General features: G+C 38.2%; 1 long non-coding RNA gene across 1 annotated transcript in view; it reads right to left on the minus strand.

Annotated features, from left to right (window-relative positions):
• Positions 1 to 22,085, minus strand: part of LOC125095434 (uncharacterized) — a 110,007-nt gene that overhangs the window by 85,640 nt on the left and 2,282 nt on the right. The window contains exon 2 of the long non-coding RNA XR_007125880.1: positions 19,950 to 20,030. This is a non-coding gene — a long non-coding RNA (uncharacterized LOC125095434). The remainder of the gene's footprint in view (positions 1 to 19,949; positions 20,031 to 22,085) is intronic.

The following is a 22,085-nucleotide window of genomic DNA, read 5'->3' on the forward strand; positions in this document are numbered from 1 at the left end:
AGATTAGTTGAGGAAGGGTAATGGGTGTTAGAATGGAGTATCATACAACTCAAAGAAAGAGGACATGAGTGAAGAGTCAAGGTTTGGAAGTACAAGTGAAAGTCTAAATGAATATCACTTCCTGTCCCTGAGATTCAAATGAAAAAAGAATGACTAGCATCTTTAAAGAAAGCTGCCTGAGAAGTGATGATGTCAAGGAAAAGCCCACTTTACATTAGAACAAGAATACAGTGAGTTCCATGAAGAGATTGAGAATGTTGTAGAGAATAGAGTATTTCCAGAAAGCAGTAGAAAGGGTTGTGAGAGAGGTCAGCAGTGGGAAGCAAGGAGAGGATGACTCAGAGAGGAAAAGCACAACGCAGGATAGAGAAGAAAATAGAAAGAAATGTCTGAAGAGCCTGCATTCTAGACTAAAGGGTACCAGCCATGAAAAGCATGAAAGGAGTTAATAGCTAACAAAATTCTGTGGTTCTGTCAGTGTCCGTTGAGTTGAGGCCCCAGCTGACCCAATGGTATCAGCCTGGTCTATAAGTGCTGTTTATAGCCTGCTGCACAGGCTAGAACTCATGTGTCATCCACTGTTTGACTACGGCATTTATTCTATGGACTCTTTGCACAGTGGCCCTAATAGAAATTCAATCAATAAATTCTTTCTGTGCCAACACAAAATTCAACACTAGGTACTATAGACCACCCACAAGGAGGGCCTTTCTCCAAACCTCATCATCAACTTGAAATTTCACTTTCTGACCTATTTTTCCCACATGCTCACTCATTCACTATAACTGAACTTGCTTTTGCCTTCATTGAGACCTCTAGTCAAACAGAACAGAGAAGAAATGTTAAAGGTCATCTACCCTAGTGGTTCTCAACTCTGGCTACTCAACAGAAATCACCTGGCATTGCAACAGCATGGATGGACACTGAGGTCATTCTGCTAAATGAAATAAGTCAGACAAAGAAATATTGTATGATCTCACTTGTATCTAGAACCTAAAAACAAACAACCAAAACAAAAAGCAAAACTCAATGAAACGGAGATTAGGAGAGTGGTTGACAGGGGTAGGAAGTGCAGAGAATGGGCGAAGGTGGTTAAAGGATACAGACTTCTGGTTATAAGATGACTGGGAAATTTAATGTACAGCATGACTATAGTTATGTAGTACATACTTCAGAGCGGCTTACAGTAAATCTTAAAAGTTCTCAGTACCAAAAAGGTACTTTTTGATGATAAATGTGTTAGCAAACTCTACTGCAGTTACCATTTCACAATATATACATATATCAAATCATCATGTTGTATACCTTAAATTTATGCAATATAATGGCCCATGAATTATCAAAAAAAAAAAAAAGCTGGAGTAAAAAAGAAATCACCTGACATGCTCTAAAAAACCAAAACAAAACAACAACAACAAAAAAAACAGATAGCTAGGTTGGACCTCTCAATCCTATTTAATTGTTCTAAGATAGGGACCAAGAATAATATTTTTTAAAATTTCACCAGGTAATTCTATATATAGCCAAATTTGAGAGCAAATTTACTTCAACACTTTTGTTATAAAGATGAAGGAACTAAGGGAGACAACCCAAGGTCAACCCTCTAGAAAGTGGAGGGAGGGCTGGAACACAGGTCTCCTTGCTCTGGGTCTAGTACTCATACCCTCAATTCATATTGCTTTGACCCATGATTCTATCCTTTCTCCCAGCTTCACTTGGCTCTTTACCCAACCCAAGGCAACAATCAAAAATACCAAAATGCGGAGCACTTGGGTGGCTCAATCAGTTAAGTGCATGTCTTCAGCTCAGGTCATGACCTCAGGGTCCTGGGTCCCCTCTCATTGGGAGTCTGCTTCTCTCTCTCTTCCTCTGCCCCTTCTTCCTGTTTTTGTGCTCGTTCTCTCTTTCTCAAATAAATAAATGAATAAAATATTTTTAAAAAACGTGACCAGCATGACCTTCACATGAATCCACATGTCCAGTTATCAACAACTGGACTTCTGTTCCATTGTATACTGCTGTGCATTGTTTGAAAAGTCACTTAATGGTACCACTTGGCATCACCATAGATTCATGCTCTCTACCTGGCCATCCTTATTTCACCTTTCTTTGTTCTTTGTCATGATGCTCAGAGAGGTTGCTCAAATCTTTTCCATGTCCCTTCAGTCATCCGTCCGCCTTAGCTACATACACCCTCAGCAAACTAATCCATCTGACACTAAAGCCGTTTATTTCCCTAGCATCTCCTCTGCCTGAAATCATCTCCATATTTAAACCTATCCTCTTAGCAGTCTAACTTTTGTCTGTAATTTGACTTAACTCCTCTTGTTTTTCTCTAGTACATGTCCTGTCTCTCCCCCCAACTCTTCTTTCTCCAGTCAGTCATCTCTTCTCCACTGCCTCTTCCCTCTCAGCTTAAACACACTTAGTAATTTTTCCCAGCCTAAAGGCAATCTTCCTTTACAATTACTGCCCTATTAAGTCACTAACCACCATCCCTCTTTCTTTCTTAATAAGATACTATTATCTAGCAAGGCAAGTTTAAATGAGTTTTATATTATAAAGCTCTTAGAAGAGTACTGGCTCATAACTCAGAGTAAGTGATCTATCTATCTATCATCTGTGATATCTATGATATCTAAGATGTTTGCTATCATCTATCTGTTATCTATCATCTATCTATCTATCTATCTATCTATCTATCTATCTATGATCTGTCTTCCCATCACCATCCAACAAAGCTGTATCCATCACTCAATGCTCTGTTCAAATGGCCTCACCTCCTTTCTTGATCAGCAATGACAGGCCAAATTAATGCATGCTTTCTCTCTTTTACCAAGTCATTTAGAGCATGGTGAATCAGAGCATTGCTTCTGCAGTCCAAGTGCCTGGTTTTGTCACTTACTTAATACCAACAGGCTGAAGAAGTTTGGGATGGGTCCCCCAAAATATGCCACTTTGGCATAAAAATTACTTAGAGTTAAAAGTAATTAAGACCCAGCAGGTTCAGGAAAAGTTCTTTACCTCCCCTATAACTGCTTAAAAAGAATTTAGGTAGAGGACCTGTTTCAGAAAGAGAGCTATCACCATAGATAACTACATTACGATTTGAACGAGGTGGGGTAGACAAGAAGGAAACTCGCAAGGTCTGTTTGGTCAAAGTCCTTTCTTCATCCATTGCTTCTGAGTGGCCCAGCAAACATGTTTACCAAAGATTTACTCTTTTTTCATTCTTCTTGAGAATTGCATTCCTTCCCTTTGAAGTCCCAGACCCCTAATTCCTTCTCTTTAATTCAAGATGACTTACTGCCTGTCTTTACAAGTTCCACGTCTGTGTGGATTCCTTGTACATACACTATTACATTTTATTTTCTCTTACTAATCTATTTCATGTCAATTTGATTCTTAGTCCAGCTAAAAGGACCTTGAGGGGGACAGGACATTCTTGTTCCCCAAAAGGTCCTTGGGCTTCAGTTACTATCAGTAAAATGACAATGACAATAGTACCTAGCTCATTGGATTATGATGAGGTTTCTACAGCTATGAAGCTTCATTTCAGAGGGAGAAATAAATAACAAATGAGTAAAAATAAACATTGATATATATAATGTCTTAGCTGATAACCTATTTAAAGGCCTTCTAAGAAGGTGGAGATTGATCAGGGGTTCTTTCAATGCACAGAAGGAAGAGAGCCCCTGGGGAAACAAACAGCATGTACAAAGGACCAGAAGAATAAAAGAAGCTGAAATGTTTGCACAACTGACATGTCGTATAACAGAAGCACAGCCAATGAAGGGAAGAAAAAAACTGAAGAAAGAAACCAGCTCATAAACCCTGATAAAAAGATTTTATTGTATTGTATTTATTTAAGTTATAATGAGAAGAATTGAGACATGATAAGAGGACAAATAACATGGTCCAGCTTTTGTTTTTAAAAGAATACTCTAGAAAAGAAAGAAGGGAAGGAAGGAAAAAGAATGCTTTGGTTAATGTTTGCGGAAATGAAATATTCTGACAAACCTTTTGTAAAAAGCACCATCTCAAGGAGTTATTTACATTAAATATTTTCAGGGGAATTGTTTTTTTCTAGTTTGCAATTTCTCTTTTAAAATATTTGCATTAGGGGCGCCTGGGTGGCTCAGTGGGTTAAAGCCTCTGCCTTCAGCTCTGGTCACGATTCCAGGGTCCTGGGATGGAGCCCTGCATCACATCAGGCTCTCTGCTCAGCAGGGAGCCTGCTTCCTCCTCTCTCTCTGCGTGCTTCTCTGCCTACTTGTGATCTCTGTCTGTCAAATAAATAAATAAATAAAATCTCTTAAAAATAAAATAAAATATTTGCATTAAACATTTAATTAATGATTCAAACCAAAAAAAAAAGAAATATTCATTTTCAGACATTAGTATAATGACACATAAGCACTTACTGGCAGATTATATCTTCTAAAAGTAGCACCAATATAATCCCACCCCACATGTCTTCTCATAATATGATGATGCTAGGTCCCTTTCCTTTGAATTGAGGTGGGCCTATGCATACAGCAGTAGTGAAAACATATGACTTCCAGGCTAAGTCATAAAAGGCAATAGAACTTTGCCTTTATCATTAGAATTCAGCCACCATGCTGTGAGGAAGCCAAGCAGCTACATAAATGAACCACATGAAGGTGTTCCAGTCACTGCCCAGTGGAGGTGCCAGGTAACTGCCATAATCTTTCAGATGTGTGACTGAATGACTGAGCTCTCATGATTCTAGCCTTTAGCCCTGAGCCACTTCAACAGATGCAGAGTAGAGCAGACAGAACCTATTCTTGCTGAGCCCTGCGAAAATGAAGATTTGTGAGAAAATTAAATGTCATTGTTTTAAGTAACTAGATTTTGGGGTGGTTGGTTGCATAGTATTGGATAAATGGAACAATGGGTGTAAATATCATCTCTGCTAATTGCCTATCCAATAGCCTCTCCTTACCTCTTAAAAGCAGAACCTCAATTTTCTTTGGAGCAGTAAAATAACCAGTCATAAAAACCTATTTCCCGGGGTGCCTGGGTGGCTCAGTGGGTTAAAGCCTCTGCCTTCAGCTCAGGTCATGATCCCAGGGTCCTGGGATCAAGCCCCACATCGGGCTCTCTGCTCAGCAGGGAGTCTGCTTCCCCCCTTCTCTCTCTGCCTGCCTCTCTGCCTACTTGTGATCTCTGTCAAATAAATAAATAAAAATCTTTAAAAAAACAAACAAACACCTATTTCCCTAGATGTCTTTCAGCTAGTGGTTGACATATGACTTCCTTCTGGCTAATGGAATGTAAGTGGACATTTACTATTTAAGGCTTCCATGGAAGCTATTGTATTCCTTACAAAAAGGGACTGATTCAGTTAGTAGGTATCTTATGCCTCCACCTTTCCCATCTTATTGCCCGGAATTTAAATGTAATACCTAGAGCCATTTTGATTTAATCACTTGCCCACTGAAGTCAGACCACCTGAGTCTGAGTCTATGTTACATCTCAACCTCAGCTTCCTCATTTGGAAAAATGGAATAATAATAGTCCCCACATTACAGGGTTGTTTTGAGGAGAAATAAATGAGATTTAGGGGGTTTTATATATATTGTGTGCTGAATAAATATTAGCACAATGCACTGTAACTGACTCTGGTTAGTCATAATAATCTATTCTCTCTAAGTTGGTAAGCATAACCTTATTTCCTTTCAGGACGGGACCTCTTGCCACTCTTAGGCTGTGTGGGTTTTTTTGGCTCAGGCCTCACCCCAATCCCAGGTGGTACACTGGACACAGGCTTGAGCTCTTCAACTCATCACATTTCCCAGGCCAGGCTAATTTATTTAATAGACAAGTGACCCAATCTAGGGCAAAAATGAGCAAGACTTTTGCTGAGACTTCCAAGACAGAGTGGCCTTAAGGCTGAGGAAATGTAAGGTCTGGAACTGCTGTAGCCATTTTAGCCATTATAGGAAGAAAGTCTGTCTAAAAATAGTGCCATAAGGAAGGAGAAGAGCAGAGATGCTGGGAGAGAGAAATGACTATGACAGCATCACAGGTTAGTGTGCATGACTTTCCCCTTTTTACTTCACCCAACGTGGTTTTTGTTTTGTTTTGTTTTGTTTTGTTTGTTTTGTTTTTTTATAATCCAAAGCAAGGAAAGAGTTTGGCCTCAGCTAATATTATTACAGATGAAAATTTTATTGAAAAGATGATTTACATCAAGATTGAAAAACGTAACTGAGATGCAATATTTTAATTACTCAAAATTATGCCAAGCTGACAATTACTTTTTCAGTTTGCATGTTACCTCAGAAAATAGGAATAGAAGGGTTATCTTCTCAACTTAATAAGAGACATATTTGAAAATCCTATAGCTAGTATTATATTAATGGTGAAAAACTAAACACATCACTACTAAAATGGGAAATAAAATAAGGATGTCCACTCCCACCACTTCTATTCAACACTGTACTGAAAGTTCTAACAACATAATAAGGTGAAGAAAGAAATTAAAGCGAACAGATTGGAAAGGAGGACACAAATCTCTGTTTATTCATAGAGGATGTGATCATCTATGTAAAAATCCTAAAGAAACTCCAAATAAGCTATAAGAACTAAAACTGACTTTAATAGATTGCAAAATCAATACACAAAAACCAATTATATTTCTATATATTTGTATGAGCAATCAGAAATTGAAATTAAAAGTTACCATATATAATAGCATCAAAATCATGAGATGCTTAAGAATAAATTTGTTAAAAGATGTTTATGACTTATTCACTAAAAATTATTGTTGAGGAAAAATTAAAGAAGACCTAAGTAGAGGAGAGATATACAACGTTCATAGATTAGAAGGCTCAGTATTGTCAAGAAATCACTTCTTGTCAAAATGATCTACAGATTCAAGACATTCTAGCCAAAATCCCAGCAGACTACTTTGTAGAAGTGACAAGCTGATTTTAAAACTTATATGAAAATGCAAAAGATCTAGAGTTGCCGAAACAACTTAAGGAAAAAAGAACACAGCGAACATTTTGAGTTTTTCCTAGGGAGCTGATTCTAGGAGTATAGTTCTAGATAAAAGTCTGGAAATATCTGTAAGAAAAACCAATCTTTTGCAGCTCAAAACCCTTTTATATTTGAAACATTTAAAAAGTATATTAGTAGTTGTCATGCACTCAAGAAATGTGTGAATGACTCTATCCTTCAGACACCAAGTGAGAGTGAAATGGGATAGGGTGAGGGTATGGCGTGGGATTACCTGCTAGTGAAATATATTATGAACTAAAGGGAAAAAGTCTAACTTATTAAATAAATTAAAATAGTTATAAAATTACTCACACAAAACAGACAATCATATTAAAAAAATGGGCAGACGATATGAACAGACACTTCTCCAGTGAAGACATACAAATGGCTATCAGACACATAAAAAAATGTTCATCATTACTAGCCATCAGGGAGATTCAAATTAAAGCCACATTGAGATACCACCTTACACCAGTTAGAATGGCCAAAATTAGCAAGACAGGAAACAACATGTGTTGGAGAGGATGTGGAGAAAGGGGAACCCTCTTCCACTGTTGGTGGGAATGCAAGTTGGTGCAGCCACTTTGGAGAACAGTGTGGAGATTCCTCAAGAAATTAAAAATAGAGCTTCCCTATGACCCTGCCATTGCACTACTGGGTATTTACCCCAAAGATACAGATGTAGTGAAAAGAAGGGCCATCTGTACCCCAGTGTTTATAGCAGCGATGGCCATGGTCACCAAACTGTGGAAAGAACCAAGATGCCCTTCAACGGACGAATGGATAAGGAAGATGTGGTCCATATACACTATGGAGGATTATGCCTCCATCAGAAAGGATGAATACCCAACTTTTGTAGCAACATGGACGGGACTGGAAGAGATTATGCTGAGTGAAATAACTCAAGCAGAAAGAGTCAATTATCATATGGTTTCACTTATTTGTGGAGCATAACAAATAGCATGGAGGACAAGGGGAGATGGAGAGGAGAAGGGAGTTGAGGGAGATTGGAAGGGGAGGTGAACCATGAGAGACTATGGACTCTGAAAAACAATCTGAGGGTTTTGCTTGGGGGAACCAGTGGTGGGTATTAGAGAGGGCACGGATTGCATGGAGCACTGGGTGTGGTGCAAAAACAATGAATACTGTTACGCTGAAAAGAAATTTAAAAAAAAATGCCCTTCCTCAAAAAAATACATCAATCATCAAGCTGTTGTTCATACCACCATAGTGTAAACTTGGTACTTTCTGAGAATAAATCTTCAACATTCTCACCACAAAAAAAAAAAAGTTATAAAATTACTACCAAATAAAAAGATATTTCATTATATAAGATATACTCCAAATATTTAATGATTATAATTATGCCTTAATAGAACAAAGAATAGTAATATCAATTTTTAGAAACTTGAGAATATGTACTAGACTGAGAATCTATGACCTAAAACTTTAGTCCTAGAGCTATCACTACCCAGCCTTTGGACAGGTAAGTTTACCTCTCTAGGTCTTGGTACTGACATTTTCAAAAGGAGGTTATTGAGGGACATAATTTCTAAGGGCTCCTCCCAGACCTATATTAAAAATTTTGTTTAGACCTTTCTGTATGTGTGTGTATGTGTGTTTCAGCATTCCTACACCTTGAGATGACTTCTGTTCATGTCTTCTCTATAGAATCCGTCTCCTTGTAATTTACATCTTTGTTAGAGAATGTTATTATGGGATTGTGGTTGTTTTGAAGGAATCAGGGGCTATAAAATGGTTTTTTCTTTCATCCAGGACCAGTAAAGCAGGCATTTAGCATGTCTGTACCAATGGTTATGGATATTTCTATTTTTTTAAATTTATTTATTTGACAGAGATCACAAGTAGGCAGAGAGGCAGGCAGAGAGAGAGAGAGAAGGAAGCAGGCTCCCCTGCTGAGCAGAGAGCCTGATGCGGGGCTCGATCCCAGGACCTCGGATCATGACCTGAGCAGAAGGCAGAGGCTTTAACCCACTGAGCCAACCAGGCGCCCCAGATATTTCTATTTTTAATTCTTTCTGCAGTCCTCCAAAATGTAGTCTTTGACACTTCACATGCATGAAATATGACCATTATTTTTCTCTATTGTTTTCCAGAGCAAGCCAGAGTACTGGAGGATAGATAAGTAAACTAAGAGGTTCAATGTTCTAAACGGAAATAAATAGTTCAAGTGCACCAACTGATCTTTCTCTAGCTACATCTGAAAAGCTCCCTTTGATATTTTTATGTCTGATTCCTTACTTACTAGAAGTGCTATTGTGCCAGAAGGATTGTAGTCCAAAAAGAGCCCTGTTTAGGCTATCTCTTTTTAGTGCATAAAGACAGAATTCAAGAAGATAAGGAACATGAATGAAATTTTGCAGTCTTAAAAAGCATTTTGTCTTTTAGCTGTGGATAGCATGAGGTACCATTGCCTTACTCTGCCCTAGGCAGGTCCCAGTTGGTAGATCCTCCCATATAAGTCACCTCTATTATGTAGAGTTCCAGATGAAATCTCTTTTCTAAAGATCATACTCCTGGGTTCGTAATCTTTTGAGATTTTCTTTCTTTTTCTGTTCAACTTTATTCTGGAACTTACCATTGGTCCAAAAGACCTGCTAATCTCTACTAGTATATGTGAGGCCATTCTGAGATATAAGTTCCATATAGTTAAAGAACATTGCAAGTGTGGTCTCATGTTCTACAATTACCTAATCATAGGTCTAAAGAATTAGACTTAAACTTTGGGAACATTTTGACCATAGATCTAGCCAGAATCTAAATTCATTCCTTTAAACCTTTCATACCTATCGACACAGGCTTTGACTCAAGTCTATTCCCTTGTGTCTCCCAAATGTTGCCCTTTGGAAACCTTTACCAGTTTGTCCTAATTTTCTTTTAACTGAGCCTCCATAACAATATGCAACTCCATTATTCTGCATGCTTTATATGTTCTTTTTATAGTTCTTCCCATCCTTGATCTTTCCTAAAGCTGTTAACTCACATTGTATTCTCTTGAGTTTCCCTCTGAACCCTTAAACTTTTTTTTTTGAACGTTTAAACTTTGTATCTCACAGATTTTTTTTAACTCAGACCCCAATTTTAACCTACAGACTATAAAACCCTTCATACTTGAAAAAAATGTGTGAATTTTGTTGACTTCAAATGGTTCGCTCAGAATCTTTTACTATGTGGAACTGAAACTGTAAATAAATAAGTTCTTTATACACAAATTCTCAATCATGTTTGCTTCCTGTTGAAATTCCCCAAATTTAGACATTTTTTTTAAAATAGTGAGAAATAACTCCCACCTTCCTTTCATCATCCAATAATCAAGTGGTATGGAGTTTACTGACTGTACTTAGGGGTGGTTAGGCAGCACAAACGTGCCTTTGGCTACCAGCCGGTCTTAGATGGCAGTAACATGGAGAAACATAAAATGAGAATCTGTAGAAAAATGTACAAAATGAAAAGGCTCTCAAGAGTGAATTTTTCCAAAATTTTTAATACTACTGTATCGATCTCACCAGGTCTCTATGAGAATGAACATTTGGTATATTTGAATTGTTGCTGGAATCTAAACCGATTCCTGTACACTACATTTTCAAAGGTAATTCTGGAATGTTCTAGTGTATTTGGAATTCACAGAAATTATTTCATTAAAAAGGAATCCAAGTTGACATCCGTAGGCGCTATCTCACACTTGAGTAAAAACGAAGTCAGCCGTTGCCTGACTGCGATAGTACTTGTACTTGACACTTTCAAATGCTTGGCTTAGAACGCAGCAGTGTGCTGGCCAACAGAAAGCAAGAGAGCATGAAAAGCAGCGGGGAGATGAAATTGGGTAAGAGAAAGACATTTTCAGTTCAACTGCTTTATTTTATAGTCTAAGACTATAAAAGCAGCAAGCTGTAAAACTTTATTAAACCACTTAGCACTGAATTCTATAAAATTCTACAGTAAGTGTCATAATCTATCCTTTCCTCAAGATAAAATTGCCAGTTCTATATTTAAGTTAAAGAATCTACAATGTCGGGCTCCTGGGTGGCTCAGTGGGTTATGCCACTGCCTTCAGCTCAGGTCATGATCTCAGGGTTCTGGGATCGAGTCCTGCATCGGGCTCTCTGCTCAGCAGGGAGCCTGCTTCCCCGTCTCTCTCTCTCTCTCTGCCTGCCTCTCTGTCTACTTGTGGTCTCTCTCTGTCAAATAAATAAATAAATAAATCTTAACAAAAAAAGAATCTACAATGTCAATGCAACAAAAGCCTAGTCTGGGGATTTAATACATTTCACTATTTAGATTTCCATCATCCTCTTAATATAATACTGGTCTTTCTACGATTACGTTAAAGTCTACACTTGATGTCTTCCTTTTCCCAAGTTTGGTTCACTTCCTTTGGCTGTTGTGAGGGAGCCGGGAGAGGTCTGCTTCTCTACATCAGCTTTCTCTCTATCCATTTCCTGATCTATGCCATCCATTTCAACTTCTGTACTTGCATTCTCTTTTCCATAACCTACCACCCTCTCAGAAAGCAATATATTTTGGGGTTGCTTTGATTTCTTCTTAGGTTCTAGGTCTTAATCTCCTGGCTATATCCAACACTCAAATGCACATTTATTTCTCACCCAGAGTGATGTGGAGATATCCTGAGTTATTCTCACACTGCTCAGAGATATATATATCAGTCTCTCTGTATATATATATATATATATATATACAAAACAACCCACCCAGGTGTTTTTCTGAACAAAAACTATTTTTCCTGTAACTTCATTGACTTCCCCTCCCTCCACAGACAGAATTTATCATTCTCCCTATTGTGTTTGCGTATTACTTAAGAAAATGTCTATATTGGAGCGCGTGGTTGGCTCAGGCATTAAGCGTCTGCCTTTGGCTCAGGTCATGATCTCAGGGTCCTGGAATCGAGCCCCACATAGGGCCCCCTACTCAGTGGGAAGCCTGCTTCTCCCTCTCCCACTCCCCCAGCTTGTGTTCCCTCTCTTGCTGTGTCTCTCTCTGTCAAATAAATAAATAAAAATTTAAAAGAAATAAAAAATGAAACGTTTTAAAAAAAGAAAATATCTATATTGAAGCATTAAAGCTATGATTATTTTACTTGTCTGTCTTCCCCAGTAAATTGTCAGCTCTTTGAGAACAGCAACTGTGATGGCTAATTTTGTGTCAGCTTGGCTGGGCCATATGCTGAGCAAATATTTGGTCAAAGATTATTCTGGGGTTCTGTAGGAGATTAATATTTAAATATTTTATTTATTTATTTGAGAGAGACAGAACGAGAGAGAGAGAGAGAGAGCATGAGAGGGGAGAGGTCAGAGGGAGCAGCAGACTCCCTGCCAAGCAGGGAGCCTAATGTAGGACTTGATTCCAGGACTCCAGGATCATGACGTGAGCCAATGGCAGTTGCTTAACCAACTGAGCCACGCATGCACCCCCCCTTTTTTTAGATTTTTAAATTTTTATTATTTATTTAACAGAGAGATCACAAGTAAGTGGAGAGGCAGGCAGAGAGAGAGAAGCAGGCTCCTTGCTGAGCTGAGAGCCTGATGCAAGGCTCGATCCCAGGACCCTGAGACCATGACCTGGGCTGGAGGCAGAAGCTTAACCCACTGAGCCACCCAGACACCCTGAGATTAATATTTAAATCAGAAGACAGAGTAAAGCAGATTGCCTTCTATCACGTGGGTGGGCTTCACCTAATTAGTTGAAGGCCTGACTGGAACAAAAAAGCTGACCCTTCCCCAAGTATGAGAGAATTCTTCCTGCGTGACTGCCTTCAAACTGGGACACTGTCCCTCTCCTGCCTTCAGACTTGAACTGTCTGATTCTGACATTAGTCCTCCTGAGTTTTGAGCCTGCTGACCACTAGATTAGAAATCAACTCTCCTGGGTCTCCAGCTTACCAATTCATCCCACAGATCTTGAGACTTCTTAGCCTCCATAATAACATGAGTCAATTTCTTTCAATAAACTTTTCAATATGTACACATCCTATTCTATTACTTCGAAGAATCCAAAACAGAAACCATATCTTATGCATTTCTAATGGCCTAGAACTTGGCACAGTGCCTTACAACAAGTGGATGCTTCTTTTAATGGTTTGTTGAATTAACTAGTATTTTAATATAGTGCTTCAATGGTCTCCTAAATGTAAGACTTATATTTTATTATTTAGTTTTAAAAATATGAAATGTTGGGCCCTATAAGGGTATAAGAAAGAGTGAGTTCCTTGTTCTTTAAAAAAATTGCAGCTAAAATATTAGTCAACTAAGAAAAGGAGGAAACTGGGGTACCTGGGTAGCACAGTTGGTTCAGCATCCAACTCTTGATTTCAGCTCAGGTGATGATCTTAGGGTCGTGAGACCCTGGTTGAACTCCATGCTCAGGGTGGAGTCTGCTTAAGTTTTTCTCTCCCTCACTCTGTACCCTCCCCCCCGAAAATACATAAATCTTAAAAAAAATAATTTAAGGGGTGCCTGGGTGGCTCAGTGGGTTAAGCCTCTGCCTTCGGCTCAGGTCATGATCTCAGGGTCATGGGATCGAGTCCTGCATCCGGCTCTCTACTCGGCAGGGAGCCTGCTTCCTCCTTTCTCTCTCTGCTTGCCTCTCTGCCTACTTGTGATCTCTCTCTCTCTCTGTCAAATAACTAAATAAAATCTTAAAAAAAAAAACAAATAAATAAAACCTTAAAAAATTTTTTTGAAAAAAATTTAAAAAACAAAGGAAGAAGGAAAGTCCTAAACTAGACTAGAATTAAACTACTTTCCGTGTTTTATTGATCCAGTCATTAAATTTGATCACACATCCATTCTTTATTCAGTTTGGGTCTGAATTTTCTCCTTATGGACCATGAACTAACTTCTCCCTTTTCTACCTGGCTCTGGCATTTCATCCCTCTTATCTTTCCCAGTGGCAACTACAGATTAATTTGCCTAATACATTTTTTAAATTTTATCCCAAAATTTTCGGCAGCTCTCCACCCTCTATATCCTTCACTCTAGTGTTCAAAATAGCTCACAGTCCGATCGCAACTCAACTTTTCATTAGACTCTGAAGCAAATCCTCCACCCTTCCTGCTCTATTGGTTAATACACAACTCTTCTATATACATTCAACTAAATTTAGTCCAGTTCTTAAAATGCCTTCCTCCTTACTCTTAGCAAGTCCAAATCTCTTAAGAAATAGCGGAGAAAGCACCAAGTCTGGATTTAGGAAACCTCGGGTCTAGTCTTTTCCAATAGCACCATATTGTGTGACTGGGGGACAACTGAGTCAAATCACTTCTCTGGAATCAATTTCCTTATCTGTATGATAATGAGGAAAGACAAGAGGATTCTAAGTTCTTTTTCAATTAAAAAAAAAAGTTATGTTTTCTTCATCTACCAGCACAGCTCCATCATTAACTCAATAGTTCTTGAGTATCTCTTATAACCAATGCACACCTGCTCTATGAAACCTGAATAGCCCTCACCCCACTCCTAACAGCTGGACTTGCTGACTCAAGTGCACTTATTTTCTATGCCATTAATTTGCCACGTATTATTTTTAGGCTTTATCATCTTAAATATAGTATTGTCTCCTTAGGAGCGGTGGCTTATGCCTCTGCATATATCCTTGACAAAGAAAGTTCTCAAACTTTAAAAAGTATACTTGAGAAACTTGTTAACAGCATTGATTCCCAAGCCTCTCATCTATCTCCTCCCAATTCTGATTCCATAATTGGTAATCTACATTCTAATAAGGACTCTTTCCTGTCCTGTGATTCTGATTCAGGTGGTCCAGTGACCACGCTTTGAGAAAAAAGTGCTCTGCTGTGTATCATAGTTTTTCTTGTCTGCACTTAGCGTGGCTTCAAAAACTTTATTTAAAAAAAAAATGTGTTTTCAGGGCGCCTGGGTGGCTCAGTGGGTTAAAGCCTCTGCCTTCGGCTCGGGTCATGATCCCAGGGTCCTGGGATCGAGCCCCGCATCGGGCTCTCTGCTCGGCGGATAGCCTGCTTCCCCCACCCTCTCTCTCTCTGCCTGCCTCTCTGCCTACTTGTGATCTCTGTCTGTGAAATTAAAAAAAAAAAAATGTGTTTTAATTCAGAAGGATAGGTATGCATGCATTGAGAAAATTCTTTTTTCAAAGATTTATTTATTTGAGAGAAGGGGGAGTGCATGCATGCTAGTGGAGGGAGGGACAAAGGGAGAAGGGGGATCCTTGAGCAGACTCCCCGCTGAACCAGGAGCTCAACATGGGGTTTGATCCCAGGACCCTGAGATCACGTCCTCAACAAACTGAGCTCCGAATTGAGAAAATACTTAAATAGAAAATAGCTCAGGAGGGATGGGTAACTCTAAAATATTCTGCCCACATTATCAAAGATATTACCCAGGAGGAAAGTAAAGAGAAACATGCATAGGGACTTAAAGAGACTGCATGAGGTGCTACTGGACAGATCAGCTACAGATGACAAAGACCCAGGCTGAACCCCTTAACAATGGTGAAGGGAAGGCTAAATGTCAGGATGAGCTGATACTCCCACAAGGGACTGTTTAGCTAAAGTCAGAGAAAAGTGTTCAGATTTCTTTGTAGTGTATATGGAGAGAGAAAGCAAAATCTTCAAAAATCTCATTTTGTGCTCATTCTTTGGTCCAAGCAAAGCAATTTTATTTTTTTTTCTTTTTTTTTCAGTGATGCAAAATTCATTGTTTATGCACAACACCCAGCAAGCAAAGCAATTTTAAACAAGAAAGAATAAAACAAACATCATAAGGAGGGGAGTTAAAGAAAAAGAAGGAATAATAACTTTTGAGGGGATTAATAGAGTCATTTATAAATAGAGTCATTTATAGATCTATATAGATAGAGATTTAGGGCTCACTGTCAATAATCTTTGAGGAAATATTTTAAATAAGAGAAATACCAAGAATTTGCAAATGAGATATATCCTTAATTTGAAAAATGGAAAAAATGGATTCTGAAAACTACAGATCTGAGCTCTTTCAAGTTTTAGAACAGATTATTAAAAAGCTTGTTAACACTTAGAGAGAGAAAAGATGAAAACTTTGAGCTACTTTATGTATGCCAAGGATAGAAATGCCAACCCTGGGGGGCACCAGAGTGGCTCAGTCAGTTAAGCATCGGACTCTGGATTTTTGGCTCAGGTCATGATCTCCGGGACCTGAGATAGAGCCCCATATTGGGCTCCTTGCTCAGCAGGGAGTCTGCTCAAGATTCTCTCTCCCTCTGCCCCTCCCTCCCTCTCTAAAATAAATCAGTAAGTCTCAAAAAAAGAAAGAAAGAAAGAAAGAAAGAAAGAAAGAAAGAAAGAAAGAAAGAAATGCCAAATAGTTTTCTTTTATGATAGATTGGGTGATGCTATAGAAGTTGCCACTAAAGACTTCAGCAAGGTATTTGACAAACTAACAATTAACTTTTGAGTAACCGTTTCTTTTTTTTAAAGTTTTTCTATTAGGTCAATTCATACTTAGTTGACTCATTTTTTTCAGAGATGATTAATGGAGTGAGGGCTCTAGGGCTTTTTTGGTGATTTGCATTCATTCAACAAATATTTATTGAACATTTTACCATATGCCAGGAATTGCTGTAGGTAGTGGGATTCCAGTGGTAAATAAATCAAAGTTCCTTATCTCCAGGAATTTTAGTAGAGGGACACATAATAAACAAGTAAACAAATATGTTCTATGTCAGGCAATGGTAAGAGAAAGTTTAAAAAAAAGGTTAAAGGAAAAAAAGAGCAATGGCAAATGGATATTTCTTTTAAAGGCTGGTCAAAGAGGCTGATAGAATCTGGTGATAACTAAGCAAACACCTGAAAGAAGCGATGGAATCAGCTGTGTAATTATGCAGTGCAAGAATATTCCAGATAGCAGGACAGCAAGCATACAGGTCTTAAGATGGGAACATGCTTGGTCAAGAGGCCCAATGGTAGGCAGAATAATAGTACCCCAAAGCTGTCCATGTCCCAATTTCTGGAACTTGTGACACTGCTATATTTCAGACAAAATAAATTTGCAGATGGAATTAAAGTTCCAGACTTTAAAATAAAGAGATTATCTTGGACTACCAAGGTGGGTCTCACATAATATCATGAACCTGAAAGGCAGAGAACTTCCTGGCTATAGAAAGAGAGATTTGGCAGAAAAGTAAACTAGAAAGTCTTCAAGTATGAAAAGAATACTATACATTGTTACTGGCTCAGAGGTATAAAGTCCCCTGAGCAAGGACCAGAAAGAGCCCTCTGGAAGCTAAGGGCAAACCCTAGCTAGAGACCACAAGGGAAAAAGGGACCTCAGTCCTACAAACACAGCACAAAATTCTGCCAAAACCAGAGAAAACAGCTAAACCAACCCCATTTCTGACCTGCAGAACTGTGAGATAATAAATTTGTACTGTTTTAAGGTGCTAAATTTGTGGCAATTTGTGGTCATTTGCTTTGACAGCAATAGAAAACTAATTTAGACTACACTGGATTGAAACAGGTAGGAAGGGGTGCCTGGGTGGCTCAGTTAGTTGAGTGTCCGAATCTTGATCCTGGCTAAGGTCACCATCTCTGGGGTTGTGAGTTTAGGCCCCACATTGGGCTCCAGGCTGGCCTGGAGCCTACTTAAAAAAGAAAAAAAAAAAAAGAAGAAGAAGAATAGAAACAGGTAGGGAGTACAATAGGAGATGAAACGAGAGGTAGAGAGGATGGATTACAGAAAGAAGGGAAGCAAGAGGGTAGATATTGTGGGGCCTTCTAGACCACTGTAAGGCCTCTGTCTTTAATCACGGATGAAATGGGAGCCAGTGGGGGTTGGGGGTAGGTATAACATAATCAAACTTACATTATAAAAGGATCACTCTGAACTACTTTGCATAAGGGTATTGCAATAATTCACACAACAGTATAAACTAGGGAAATCATAAGGGTGATAAAAATAATCAAATTCTGGGTATGTTAGGTTGAAGCATATAAACTTGCCATTTGAGTGGCTCAAAAACAGTCCAAAATCAAAGGATGAGTCAAGAGGATTTGTTCATGGATGGCCTAAGGGGTACTGGAGAAAGAAAGGAGTCCTTGTTGACTCCAAAATCATTGGCCTAAACCAAGGGTACAAGAGTTGTATTGAGATAAACAGTGCAGGAGGGGCAAGTTTATTGAGGCTGAGGCGCAAGGGCAAGCAAGGATTCATCTTGGGACATGTTATGTACATGAAACACCTATCAGACTCCAAGAATAGATGTTCATTAAGCTGTTAGTTACACAAGTCTGCTGTCTGAGCTGGAACTATTAATTAGGGAGTTCTCTCACAACAACGGTGTTCAAAGCCATGAGATCAAGGGTTCAAACATGCCGGAAATGAGTGTAAAGAAAGAAGAGTGGTGCTTCCTGGCTTACTCCTTTTCAAAAGTCTTTCCTAGGTCATTTTTCTTCTGACTTATAAATACAAATACATGAATAATTTCACAATCTGGAATATTTTTTAAATATTTTGTTATGTATTTAATGAATTATCTGCTGAAGGGACCCAGGCTGTCCCCGAATGTGCCACAATGGCATACCGATTATTTTGAATTAAAGTTATTTAAGAAATAACCAGTGCAAGAAGAACACTCTGACCCTCCTGTGTCTCCTGAAAGCGGGAAATAAATCTTCCAAGTGAAAGGTATCCTCCCTGTACCAAGAGGTAAAGAGACATCCTTATCACCAAAGATAGGGAATTCAGGAAAAGAAGCTTATATAAACAAACCTTACTACTCTTACTAATTTACTAATGGGACCAAATTCTATTTAGAATTCATTACTAATTGAAGCTTCTGAACATACATTTACTTTGTCCTGTCAACTACTCACATATTTATGTTTCTTTGTCCAAAAAATATAGAAGCTTGGTCTTGACATGCCTTGGTTATTTCTTTAGGTCTCAATTTTATTATTGGGCCTCTGTGCGCACATTATTAAACTTTGTTTTTTTCTCCTATTAATCTGTCTCATGTCAATTTAATTTTTAGACCAGCTAGACGAACCGTGAAGGGTCAAGTTAATTTTTCCCTCTCCAACACTGCTTTAAAAATAATAAAATTGAATAATATCTGTACTATTGAAGAAAATTCAAAATAAAGAGCCATCACTTAATTTCGGGACTTCTGTATTAAACACAGATCATAGTCAAAAAACCCTACTGAAATTAGCATAAACTACACACCCATATCAAAAGACAAGTGAATTATATTCCTTCAATAGCTGTTGCTCTGAGACATTTTCACATCCTATAATTATTTACATTTTTATATAACGTTCACGCTGAATATCTGGTGAGGAGTATTATTCTTTCATTTCAGTTCCTCAACACTATGAGAATTCAGTATTTACATGCTTCAGTTAAAAGCAAAAGCAAAACAAAAATTACCAACCTACCAACTTTGTTCTACTGTTTGCTTCCTTCCACACCTATTGCCCTCATTGTGTTTCAGTTGTTGCTCATGATATATACAGAAGTCACAGCGAGTTTATTGTTCTCACCAACTTTCCTTCTGAGGAAAAAAAAAAAGCATTTGTGAGCACTTTAGACTAGTATAAACACACACACACACACACACATAATATATAGTACATGTTACCTATATATATTTTATATATATATGTGTGTCACAGATCTCTGTCATGAATCTCTCTCATTATCTCACTCCCTCTCAAAGAAAGATAAAGCTTTTATTTATATATGATATTATAAACATTTATATATATGTATTCATACATACAAAGTTTTTTTTTATCACAAAAAAAGTTCCTGAAACGTTCCTACCAGTTAAAGAAAAAACTGACCTGCTACAATTATCTCCCTAAAGCACTCCTGTGAGCACAATTACAAAGTGTTTTTGCCAACCACATCACAAACAATTATTAATGTACTAACTTTAGTTCCATGTTTTGAGCTGCTCCTGGTCCAGGTGTGGAGTGGGAACATGTTCTTTATGGAAACATCTCATTGGATCATCTGCTGACAAAGCATATTTTTAAAGCGTACCCATAATCACTCTAATTAGGCCATCAAATGTCAGGACTTGCTGTGTGAATTTGATTAATTCTAGCCATCTCTGTGGTGCAACTGAGGAGTGACCCGACCTTAGAAACAATTTCCTTATGCTATGCCCTTTCCCCCTCTACCTGTCCATACTGAAAAATTGTAAGGAAAGTTTGCAATGCTGCCCTTATACATCTGTGAAACTTCCTTTCAGCTGGGAGCCCAATCACAACCAAACCCTTTTAGATGCCTTCAATACTATTGCCTTTTTACCTTTTGGAGATACTGAATTTATAACACAACTTGGAATATGTAATATGTAAGGTAGATTGTTTACATATCTCTAACTTCCACTAGATTGTGAGTAACTTATTTGCCCTATTTTGGTTCTCTCTATGGACAAACACGGTGTTCTCAACGCTCTAGCACAAATATTTGACAAGGTTATACAGAAGAGGGCAAGTGAACACATCTGATCCTCCCTCCCCCATTCCTCCCCATCTCCACAAAGCAACTGACTGAAAAGAACAAAGAAAACAAAAAACACGGGGATTTGTTTTCTTAATGAAAACATGCCTTATGTTGTTCACTAAGGGAACTTTTTAAAACTTAATTCATCGTGCCTTTGAGGAAATACTATTGAATGGAGGTCACTGTGATGGTTATTCTTGGGTCTTGACTTGGCTAGACCATGGTGCCCAATTGTTGGGTCAAACAGTAGACTAGATGTTGCTGGAAAGGTATTTTGTAGATGTGATTGATATTTACAATCTGTGGGGGCGCCTGGGTGGCTCAGTGGGTTAAAGTCTCTGCCTTCGGCTCAGGTCAAGGTCCCACGCATCGGGCTCTCTGTGCGGCAGGGAGCCTGCTTCCCCCTCTCTCTCTGCCTGCCTCTCTGCCTACTTGTGATCTCTGTCTATCAAATAAATAAATAAAATCTTTAAAAAAAATATTTAAATCTGCGGACTTTAAGTAAAGGAAATTACTCCAAATAATGTGGGTGGGCCTTAATCAGTTGAAGGCCTTATGAACAAAAGTTGAGGTTTCTGAGAGTAGAATAAATACTACTTCCTCAAGATCATAACAGAAAACCTACCAATAGATTTTGGACTCAAGACTGCAACTTCAACTCTTGCTTGAATTTTCAGCCTGCCAACTGGCTGCTCTACAGATTTCAGATTTACCAGCACCCACTATAGCATGAACCAATTCCTTAAAATAAATCTCTCTCTCCATAACGCATCTTATTGTTTCTGTTTCTCTGGAGAACCCTGACTAACATTGCATTTCAAAGCAGTTCTTTCTTTTATAATACTTCTGAACCTTTTGCTAATTGCGTATACCATATTCTTAATTTTGTTACATGGAATGAGAGTCGGCGTTTATATACTACTTACTAATAGAAGTCAGTTTCTCTGTTAGTACAAAGAACAGAAGAGTTGTGAAAGGAACTCAACGACAATGGCACATGTCCTGCCAAGCAGGGAAATTTTACACCAGAGGTTTCAAATATAAAGCTCTATTTGAGCCCAGATTGTGCCTCCTATCTAAATATTATACCCTATTCCCTAAGCTAGGAACATTTTCTTAAACTGGTTTATACAAATCAACAAATCTTAAGCAATTACCAATAAAGAGTCTGAGTAGTTTGATAGAAACATTTTTTTCTAAAAAAGATGTGCCACGTTTGGGGCATGGCTGGGGCAGGGAAGGAGGGTTTCAACAATTAATGCAACTTAAAATAGGGGGTTAGTGTACCCAGTTTCCATTGCCTCATTCATCAAGAGAGTTTGTGTTGTGACTCTTGGAAGTCAGTTTTATTGCATGATGTAATGGAGAAAATAATGAAGGTTACAAATTTTCTTTATGCTTATGTTTTCTTAACCACTGCCAGTTTATGGACATTTAAGAAGTTGAAGCAAAAATTGTAGATTTAGTTTCTTTTAATTTAGCCAAATGGTTAGGTCCTAGAAATTTCTGAAGAAATTTATTAAAGTGTTTTTAGAATTAAAAAGTCTTAGATCCCAC

This window comes from Lutra lutra, chromosome 1 (assembly GCF_902655055.1).
Source record: "Lutra lutra chromosome 1, mLutLut1.2, whole genome shotgun sequence".
NCBI classification, from domain to species: domain Eukaryota; kingdom Metazoa; phylum Chordata; class Mammalia; order Carnivora; family Mustelidae; genus Lutra; species Lutra lutra.